Source organism: Anopheles stephensi, assembly GCF_013141755.1.
Source record: "Anopheles stephensi strain Indian chromosome Y unlocalized genomic scaffold, UCI_ANSTEP_V1.0 chrY24, whole genome shotgun sequence".
Taxonomy (NCBI): domain Eukaryota; kingdom Metazoa; phylum Arthropoda; class Insecta; order Diptera; family Culicidae; genus Anopheles; species Anopheles stephensi.
Window position 1 is genome coordinate 3,613 of NW_023404996.1, and position 11,225 is coordinate 14,837.

The window sequence follows — 11,225 nt, forward strand, 5'->3', positions numbered from 1 at the left end:
GCTAACAACCGATGCTTTGAACTATGCTATAGGAGCAGTATTGTCATAGGGTGAAATTGGTACTGACAATCCCATACATTTCGCTTCTCGATCGTTAACAAAAACCGAAGGAGCATATTCCGCTTTCGAAAAGGAAATGTTGGCTAAAATTTGGTCATTGAAAACCCTTAGGAACTATTTGTATGAAACTAAATTTAAGATAGTAACAGATCATCAGCCACTTACTTTTACACTTTCACAGAAAAATACTAATGCAAAATTAAAGAGATGGAAATCTTATCTCAAAGAGCACGATTATGAAACAATCTACAAGTCAGGAAAAGCAAATGTCGTGGCCGACGCCTTAAGTAGGATTTGCTGCTCTATGACAGCAACCCAGCATTCGGCACCCGACTGTGGTTCGATATATATACCATCTACTGAAGGACCTCTAAATGCTTTTCGGCATCAAGTCATAATAAAAGAAGGTAATCAAAACGTAGAAATTAAGAACCTCTTTTCGAATTTTAAGATAATAACAGTACATACTAATGATATGACTGAAAGGAATTTATTAAATATTTACAAACGCAAAGATACAAATAAGATTAATCAATTCTACTAATTAATTAACTAATTCAGAATAATAACGCCCAAGTTATAATCAATAGGGATTTAACATCGCATTTGGAGGATAGCTTGCAGAAGGTAAAAACAGCAGTAGATATTTTTGATAGTTTTTCAACGGAATTATATTCCATAAATATTCTAAATTAACTTAAAATTCTTATCTGAAAAGGCGAACATACTAATGGATAGCATAACCCTAGCGAAATTAGGAATTACGAACCCAAGAGTACTTAGTAAAAATGAAACAAACGCAATAATAGCAGACATACAGCATAATAACATTGACGGCGAATACTGCCATAGAGAGTCTATCGTATACCATATCTATCTATCGTAATCTGACGGTTAGATACAATGATTACTATCGAGAAAATTAAACGCACGAAACGCCAACCGTTATCAAAATCATAAGATCGTGACTTTCATAACACCGATCTGGTGTGTCGGCAATCGCATAATACGTACTGACTCGTATAGGTGATATTAATTTACTGATGAATTTATACAAATCAGTAATCCACCAATGATCCTAATCGTGTGATTTTAAAGGCTATGTAATACTATGTATTGAATGTTTTGTTCTCTTTGGCAAAGCATGCCGTCGTCTTAAAATGATTACAGGAAATGTTCCGCATGTTCAGCAGAGCTGCTACCTGGCCGACAATCAAAATTTGATTGTCTTACAATTCATCGAACATTCTTTTTATCGTAAAGAAAAGTCTCTTCCTTAATTTGTCTGTGTCTCCATGTCGACTTCCTTGCGTTGTTTCAGGTGGCATTGTCCCTAAACTTACCCTTAACACATAAGATCGCCGGGGCAACTAGTCGATATACTTTTCGATCGATATACTTTTCCTGGAAAACAAGTAGCACGAATTAATTCTAGAGCTACCGTAGATGTGTTTCCTGTACTTAAGGAATTCACTCTAAAATACAGGCCCCCAAAAATTATAGTGATGGACGGAGAAAAGTCTTTCAATTCCGGTGAAGTCGTATAATTTTTAAACACCTTCAATATCAAACATTTTGTAACTGCCACTGCTAGAAGTGAAATGAATGGCACAGTCGAAAGATTTCACTCTACGCTATTGGAATTATATAGAATTTCTAAAACCGAGAATCCGCTTATGACTTCTATAGATTTGAGACAACTTTCCTTGTTCAAATATAACAATTCAGTACACTCTTGTACTAAATTTACCCCTTTGCAAATAATTACTCCTTCAAGAAACAGTTCATCGATAATTGAAAAAGTAGCTGAAAATTTGAAACACAAGCAAGGAATTGATTTAAACCACTATAATAAAAATAAAAAAGTAATAGAAATTTATGATTCAGCGCAGGCATTTATGAAAACAAAACGTAGATTGAAACAAGTTAATCCCTGTAAAAATTTAAAATAAAGAAAATAATAGAATAACGGTTACTACAGACAATGGACAGAGAATCCATAAACAGATGGATGGATCCCCATAGCGATCGGTCAGCACGTAAAGCTAACAAAAATGGACTACGTACCCATTGTAGCGTTCGACAGAGGTACAGCTAGAATAATTAAAGGAACTTATTAATTATTATGTACACCATTTTAAAGTGTCAGAAATGCAAAACGAAATTAATTCACTGTTTACGGATTTTAAGAACGTTGAAGAGACTCAATTCCCGCCTATAATTACAGCACAATTTGAACACGTTACGGAAATGTTAAAATCCTTGATTCCAAGACGAAAGAAGTGCTGGGATACAGTTGGAACCGTCTGGAAATTTATAGCTGGTAGTCCAGACGCAAACGATTTAAGATTAATCAACTATTCAAATCTACTATTAATTAACTAATTCAGAATAATAACGCCCAAGTTATAATCAATAGGGATTTAACATCGCACTTGGAGGATAGCTTGCAGAAGGTAAAAACAGCAGTAGATATTTTTGATAGTTTTTCAACGGAATTATATTCCATAAATATTCTAAATTAACTTAAAATTCTTGTCTGAAAAGGCGAACATACTAATTGATAGCATAACCCTAGCGAAATTAGGAATTACGAACCCAAGAGTACTTAGTAAAAATGAAACAAACGCAATAATAGCAGACATACAGCATAATAACATTGAGGCGAATACTGCCATAGAGAGTCTATCGTATACCATATCTATCTATCGTAATCCGACGGTTAGATACAATGATTACTATCGAGAAAATTAAACGCACGAAACGCCAACCGTTATCTAAATCATAAGATCGTGACTTTCATAACACCGATCTGGTGTGTCGGCAATCGCATAATACGTACTGACTCGTATAGGTGATATTAATTTACTGATGAATTTATACAAATCAGTAATCCACCAATGATCCTAATCGTGTGATTTTAAAGGCTATGTAATACTATGTATTGAATGTTTTGTTCTCTTTGGCAAAGCATGCCGTCGTCTTAAAATGATTACAGGAAATGTTCCGCATGTTCCGCAGAGCTGCTACCTGGCCGACAATCAAAATTTGATTGTCTTACAATTCATCGAACATTCTTTTTATCGTAAAGAAAAGTCTCTTCCTTAATTTGTCTGTGTCTCCATGTCGACTTCCTTGCGTTGTTTCAGGTGGCATTGTCCCTAAACTTACCCTTAACACATAAGATCGCCGGGGCAACTAGTCGATATACTTTTCGATCGATATACTTTTCCTGGAAAACAAGTAGCACGAATTAATTCTAGAGCTACCGTAGATGTGTTTCCTGTACTTAAGGAATTCACTCTAAAATACAGGCCCCCAAAATTATAGTGATGGACGGAGAGAAGTCTTTCAATTCCGGTGAAGTCGTATAATTTTTAAACACCTTCAATATCAAACATTTTGTAACTGCCACTGCTAGAAGTGAAATGAATGGCACAGTCGAAAGATTTCACTCTACGCTATTGGAATTATATAGAATTTCTAAAACCGAGAATCCGCTTATGACTTCTATAGATTTGAGACAACTTTCCTTGTTCAAATATAACAATTCAGTACACTCTTCTACTAAATTTACCCCTTTGCAAATAATTACTCCTTCAAGAAACAGTTCATCGATAATTGAAAAAGTAGCTGAAAATTTAAAACACAAGCAAGGAATTGATTTAAACCACTATAATAAAAATACAAAAAAATAGAAATTCAAGATTCAGCGCAGGCATTTATGAAAACAAAACGTAGATTGAAACAAGTTAATCCCTGTAAAAAATTTAAAATAAAGAAAATAATAGAATAACGGTTACTACAGAAAATGGAAAAAGAATCTATAAAAAGATGGATGGATCCCCATAGCGATCGGTCAGCACGTAAAGCTAACAAAAATGGACTACGTACCCATTGTAGCGTTCGACAGAGGTACAGCTAGAATAATTAAAGGAACTTATTAATTATTATGTACACCATTTTAAAGTGTCAGAAATGCAAAACGAAATTAATTCACTGTTTACGGATTTTAAGAACGTTGAAGAGACTCAATTCCCTCCTATAATAACAGCACAATTTGAACACGTTACGGAAATGTTAAATCCTTGATTCCAAGACGAAAGAAGTGCTGGGATACAGTTGGAACCGTCTGGAAATTTATAGCTGGTAGTCCAGACGCAAACGATTTAAGATTAATCAACTATTCAAATCTACTATTAATTAACTAATTCAGAATAATAACGCCCAAGTTATAATCAATAGGGATTTAACATCGCACTTGGAGGATACCCAAATAGCCAAATTATCTTAAGCAGCCAATTTCAGCACGCTAAAGATCGCTGATCTAGTACGTCTTTTGCAGTAGATAAGCAGCGTCATAGTTCGACGTACCTTTAACCGGGCCTTAAGCAGCTATCGTATTTCAAGCCGTTAAAGAAAGTTTTTATGCGCTTTTTATTTTCAAGCAAATAGTCTGTTTCGAGATAACCGCAAAAAAATGGTAAAAATGTGAATTTCTGGGTAGTTAATGTCGCTTGTATGGTTGTGTGTATTTGATTGATTTGTTATCAGATATTTTTATTTCGTATGTTAGGTAGTTCTGTTATTAGTGTGAGTGAAAGTATTGTGGTATTGCATCTTTTATTAACATTAACGTCCCTATTATTATTGAGAGTTGAACATGGTATTTCCTGCGTGAAGAGTCCTGCCTTTGTCGTTTGTACCAATAGTTCTGTCGTTGCTCATCATGCTCTACCTAGACAAAAGAAGTTAGGCAGCAATCTTCAAACATTCGAAGCGGTAAGGTTTTGTTCCATATGTTATTGTTGTACACTTCTGTTTTTTTCTAACTTTTCTTTTCTGAGGGTTACTCATCGATGCTTTGTACATTTGTATCATGCGTACCGAAGCGACAGCGACAAATAAATCCAACAAACAGTATTGGGCCTTTGGAACCAGTCTTAGCATGCACAAACATGGTATCGATCGCTGGATCAATAAGGGGAGAAGGGCAGCGAGCGGTGAGAATATAAGAAGAACACAGAATGAAATGGCACAACAATAGAGAATTTTGGCAAGTGGAGAAAATCGTAAACAAAAATCCCGGATAGGAAAGCCTTTACACCCAGCACTTAGTCCGAGTAGACGCAAAAAGTGTAAGGTAAGATAAATCGCAGATATATTTAAAACCTTCGTTATTATTAATTTTTATAATTGATCTATATCTTACAGATATTGCATTACAAAACTTAAAAGATGCCGTTCAATATCGAAGAAACAGTGGATAACAGAGAGCATAAGGAGCTGTTAGCGGTTCCTGAACCTTGGGTCCAGGGAACGAGCAAAGGAACGACGAATTTGTTGTGGCCGAATATACGACAAAAGGATCGGTTGAATAAACTGATCATGTGTAGAGGAAAATCATGAAAACATTTACGACGTGTATAGAAGTGTCTTCAAAGAAAGGCCGGTAGAGTGTGTGGACAGTGAATGGATGGACGAACTGATTTGCATCATCTGGCTGGTGAATCTGCTATTATTGCTCATTGTGATATCGCATTTCCCTTCCCATTAATTCACTATACACGCCGTTTACCAGTTCACGCAACACAGCCTCCTTTATTCAGCATTCAACTAAGACTGGCGGCCTCTCATCCATTGCCGTTCCGCACTCACACCACTACATTCATACTCAGGATCCCACACCCATCATCTTCTGAACTGGAACTGTCGGATATTTGTTCAACCGCATGATCAAAGTTTGTTGATTCTAAAAGAAGAAATAGAATATAAAAACATAGTCTCAAAAGTAAATTACTACACTGACGAACCTGTATTATCGATTATTTCGCAGTCGTCTCCGTTCTCAAATAGCTCACGCATAATTTTAGCACGCCTTCTCTACAAGTTTCCCGATTTTTTCACACGCTTGGAATACATCTTTCCACACAATGATCTTTTCTTCTAATGACGCTTAATGGCAGATAGCAATGTTCTATTGACATAATCCTGTAAACAAACAACTTGAAGTGCCATCTGTCACTCTTAAATGGGCATAAAGTTCCATGAAGTACCGTATGCTTCTTAACAAGCCGCATAGTTCGGGTGAAGACATTTCGTCGTTTGTTAATAAGCCTCATAGTTCCGTCGAGTTCCAAGTGAAGGTAGAAAAGCTTCATAGTTCCATCAAGTTCCACGCTCTTTTTAACTAGCTTCAAAGTTCGGCGCTGGTACGTTTTTTCCTTAACCAGCCCTCAAGCAGCACGATAGTTCGATTTCATTATTTTTGGCTATTTGGGTAGCTTGCAGAAGGTAAAAACAGCAGTAGATATTTTTGACAGTTTTTCAACGGAATTATATTCCATAAACATTCTAATGAACTTAAAATTCTTGTCTGAAAAGGCGAACATACTAATTGATAGCATAACCCTAGCGAAATTAGGAATTACGAACCCAAGAGTACTTAGTAAAAATGAAACAAACGCAATAATAGCAGACATATAGCATAATAACATTGACGTGAATACTGCCATAGAGAGTCGATCTTATACCGTATCTATCGATCTATCGTAATCCGACGGTTAGATACAATGATTAGTATCGAGAAAATTAAACGCACGAAACGCCAACCGTTATCTAAATCATAAGATCGAGATTTTCTTAACACCGATCTGGTGTGTCGGCAATCGCATAATACGTACTGACTCGTATACGTGATATTAATTTACTGAAGAATTTATACAAATCAGTAATCCACCAATGATCCTAATAATGTGATTTTAAAGGCTATGTAATACTATGTATTGAATGTTTTGTTCTCTTTGGCAAAGCATGCCGTCGTCTTAAAATGATTACAGGAAATGTTCCGCATGTTCCGCAGAGCTGCTACCTGGCCGACAATCAAAATTTGATTGTCTTACAATTAATCGAACATTCTTTTTATCGTAAAGTAAAGTCTCTTCCTTAATTTGTCTGTGTCTCCATGTCGACTTCCTTGCGTTGTTTCAGGTGGCATTGTCCCTAAACTTACCCATAACACATAAGATCGCCGGGGCAACTAGTGAAGACATTATGTTTCCCTGCAGGAAACCACGGCAGATGAGCAAATCTGGCCAAAAACTCGTATCCCGTTGACTCCAGTGTGTTGTCCTAAGACGCCAAATTCTTAGCTTGACTGGAACGAACACCCTACTGAACAACAGCAGGGCTGTGCATTCCATCGCGTACAACTGCAGGTACAATAGAGAAATGGTACTTAATTAAAAATTTTAGGATAACAGTTGTAATGATCAGAGCAAAGTTTTTTTTTTACAGGGAGGGGAAACCTTCAAAAGGCTAACACGTGAAACACGTAAAGGGGGATTCACAACTTTAAGAGTTATGGGAAATGGTGCTCTGTCAAATCGACAAAAGTTCACCTTCTAAATACATACACCTTGGTTGTGCCTGGGCATTTATGTCACTGTAGAAGTGTCGAGCTGTCATTCTGTGCGCGTGGCACTCTGTGCAAAGTGCGCTCCGTTTTTATTTGGTAAGAAAAAGGTCGTAAAATTGTGCTTGAACCACCGGATATTGTGCACAATGAAGGTAAAATGTAAAAAAGTGAAAACGGCTCCGAAATCGGTGAAATAAAGTGTATAAAAGTGGCACATGGTTCCAGCACATAAGTGCGGTAAGCAGACTCAGATGGACACAGTTTCCCCGGTGATAGTGAAGCGATCGGAGCGCGGTTTGTGTTTCAATTTAGTGATAAATGGCCAATAAAGTGGCTTCAGTGAAGAAACTGTGGATTTCCGCTGCTTTTAGGACGAAATGTAGCGTGTGTAAGTTGTAGGCCACACCAACAACAACAACAACAACCGTGAAAGTGGGTTGGCACTCAATTTCTCGGGATTTCCGGTTTGGAAGTGAGTGAAAACGGTCGATAAGGAGGCCAAAATGTTGCGCAAGCCGAAAACGGGGTAAAAATCGGCCAACTAGTGCGAAAGCTACGCGGTCCAAAAAGTGCATCAGTAGTGCACTGTGCATCAGTGGTGGGGGGAAGCAGTGTCGGGTGTTTGTTTTTGCGGCCAATTTCGCACGGATCGGTCCGGCGTGGTAGTGTGCAATCAATTCAACGAACCCAAAAAAACCGCAGTGAAATAAGTCTTAAGTAGGCTAAATAAGTGAAAAAACGGAGAAGGCAGAAGTGTGACAGTAGTGTGACAGCACCACGTGGCGGATATACCGCGTTTAATGCAAAAGTGTAAATAACTTGCTCATTTATGGATCGAATTGATTGCGGTTTGAATTTTAGTGATGTGAACCGATTGTGAAATCCGTTTCCGTCGGAAAAACGGTGGAAATTCGAACATTTATGGAAATCGTTAATTTGGCGTTTTCGGCTTCCGAATTTTGACACAAGCAAAAACGGATTCCTATCAGACAAAATCGCCAGTACCCAAGCGACAAAAAATAAAGCTGCTCGAATTGCAAGCAGCTTTTCTGGTAAAATCGGAAATGTGTCGGAATAGCTGTTGGTGGCTGGGAGGGTTTGCTGGGACATGTTATAGGTGCTCAAAACTGCTCGAATTTGGTGATTTGAGCCAAAAGTGCCAGGTATACTTTGGTGTAAGATTATTCGTCACAGCGTCTTAGTGAGTGGATTTGAGATCGCGAAAAGTGCTCGATTTTTTTCGAGCGTTTTTGAATTAATCAAAGCGTTTGCGAGTGCTGCTTTGTTATTTGAATTATTCGGTAGCTTTAAAAAAACTGCTCTAAACTGCTCGAATATCCAGACAGGTGCATATAGTGCATGATATATACGTTGGAGTGTGTGTTTACTGGTTCAGAGTGGCTCTAAGAGTAAAATGAAGTGTGCGATAAGTGCTCGATTTTTAAGCACTGCTGGAGTGACACAAATCATCGGTAAGTTCGTGTATTGGTGTTTGTGATGCTAGGTAGGGCTAGAATAACTGCTTGAAACTGCTCGAATTTGCTGAAGGTGTTTGGTAGTGACCGTGCAGGTGACAGTTGTGCTAGGAAGGGGCTTTAACTAATCGTATTGCGGTCAGTGCTCGTCACTGACGTCATTGATTGCGTCATTTCAGGATTACGACGGATACCGGCATTTATACGCTAATTGGGTGGTCGGATGGGTCGCTGTATGTAAGTATTGTGGTAACCGTTTTATGTTTTCGCCTTGCTGCTGTTCAAAGCAAAAGTTTTATTGTTCAAGCCGAACTCGCAATGTGAACCCCATTTTCCTTTTGTTTATTTTTTTGGCTGGTTAAAGGTAATGATAATCAGTAAATTGCACATTTTTTCCAAATGCAATGTATCTATCCATGTATTTACTAATTTAAGATGGATGCGAAGAGCTGGACGGTAATAGTAACGAACAAATACAGTCAGCGATGGCAAAGGAGATGTTGCGGAAGCGTATAACAGCCCTGGGGGTCCAGATGGATGTGATGAATGAGAGAATGGACAAACTCATCGCAATGTCGCAGCAAGGGGAGAAGAGCCAGGTCGTTTCTAATACTAGCCCACCTTAGCCACCTGTTACCACCTCTGAGACAACATCGCTGCTGTAAATTATAAGCAACGTGCGGGCGACGCCCTCTAAGTAATGATATGGCTAAGCCTTTTTTATTGTATGCAGTGACGGATAATAGAATAAGACCACTTCTATACCCGATTTTCAAACAACTGCTTTCAATATTTTTACAAAGTATGATTATAATTGTTTGCATCATTATTATTAGTATTATTAAACAAAACTTTGGAAAAAGCATCCTCAACATATTTTGTTTTTTTTTTGTCAAAAATTCACAAAACATTGACATCTATCGCGAAGCCAGTCAATAAAAATAAACCACTGGTTTGGTTATATCGACCAATATATTTATCTACTCGAATTGGCATCGCGAACGCCTACCGCTCACGAGTCGATAAAAAGATAACGATCGATATAAATACTGATCGAGTAGTTACGCTATCTGTCAAATTGGCTGTCAAATCTCTGGTTTGTTTACAAATAGCAGTACAAGATTGTTATTGCTAGTGGGAAACGTTTGGTTAAAAATGTTTATTGCATTATTTTTAACGGATGATGGTGATGATGATCATACAAATCTTGCAGCATACTGAAGGCATTTGTTACCAGGCATTTTGAATTACCAGATAAAACGTAAGTGAAAACATGTGTGGTGGAAGTGACCATCGATTGCATTGATACGTGGAAGGATGCTAGGAGGTGTACACCCTGAAGACGGCAGTGGTTTACAGTATGGCTAGTCAGGTGGTTACTGGCTCTAGTTCCCGGAGAAGCGCACACTGAACTTTGATGAAGAGCCTTCCGAAGGGTGTCGCAGAGCGCGTGTCGTATGTCGGGTGCGTGCGTGGCCCGGTATTAGGAGATTGAGTGTTCCGTTGGTCATTACGTTACTGGTAGCTTGCCAGCAACTTAAATTATGCGTGTTGTGTACTAATCCTTGTTGGATGAACAGCCGTTGCCTATTTTTATAAGTGTTCATGATTTTAAGTATAGAATATTATTACATTACATGTTGATTGTTTAAATTTATTCAAAATTCGAAATTCATTGAAATTCTCGGCAAAATCATGAGAAATTTTTTGACGTAGCACATAAAGAGTACAATTTTTTTCCTAAATCTAACGTAAGCTCTCAAATCCGACTCCGTACCGTTTATCAACTGGTTCGTGGCAGTAGATAAATATATCGATCGGTAGTGCCAAACTGTGTCGTTCGCGATGCAAATTAACGACTTTTTTAACCACTGCTCGACTTTTTCCTCACGATTTGTATGACGGGCATGACAGTTGTTACCATCGAGTTAACGCACGGTGTCCGGGAGAAGTGTTTTTAAAAAAAACTTAACTTTATTTCCATCGACCGGCGGAGTTAATAACCGTTCGGATTAGCGTCTGAGTATCAACTGAACTGTTTGGATGGATGCTGGTGCGCTGGTCCGTGTTGAATTATGCTGCGTGCTGAATAATGCTGCGTTGCAAATTATGTTGTGCGCGCTGCTTTGTGGTTTGTTTGTTTATCGGTGGCGCGTTCTGCTGCGTGGCGTTTCTCGTGTTGCGCTGTCGTCTTAACTCCTTACTGCGCTGTCGTCTTAACTATCGTTTTACGGGTTGACAAATTTGTTGCGTTGCGATACCATTCCGCCATG

General features: G+C 38.2%; 2 long non-coding RNA genes across 2 annotated transcripts; one reads left to right on the top strand and one right to left on the bottom strand.

The window, feature by feature from the left end:
* The first annotated feature begins 4,810 nt into the window (after positions 1-4,810).
* Positions 4,811-5,856, top strand: LOC118515175. Its single transcript, XR_004906972.1, has 2 exons — positions 4,811-5,203; positions 5,275-5,856. It is a non-coding gene; the product is annotated as an uncharacterized LOC118515175 (long non-coding RNA).
* On the bottom strand, positions 5,634-6,304 carry LOC118515174. The gene is made up of 3 exons (XR_004906971.1): positions 6,117-6,304; positions 5,874-6,051; positions 5,634-5,812 (listed from the first exon to the last, which is right to left on the bottom strand). It is a non-coding gene; the product is annotated as an uncharacterized LOC118515174 (long non-coding RNA).
* Positions 6,305-11,225: the final 4,921 nt, after the last annotated feature.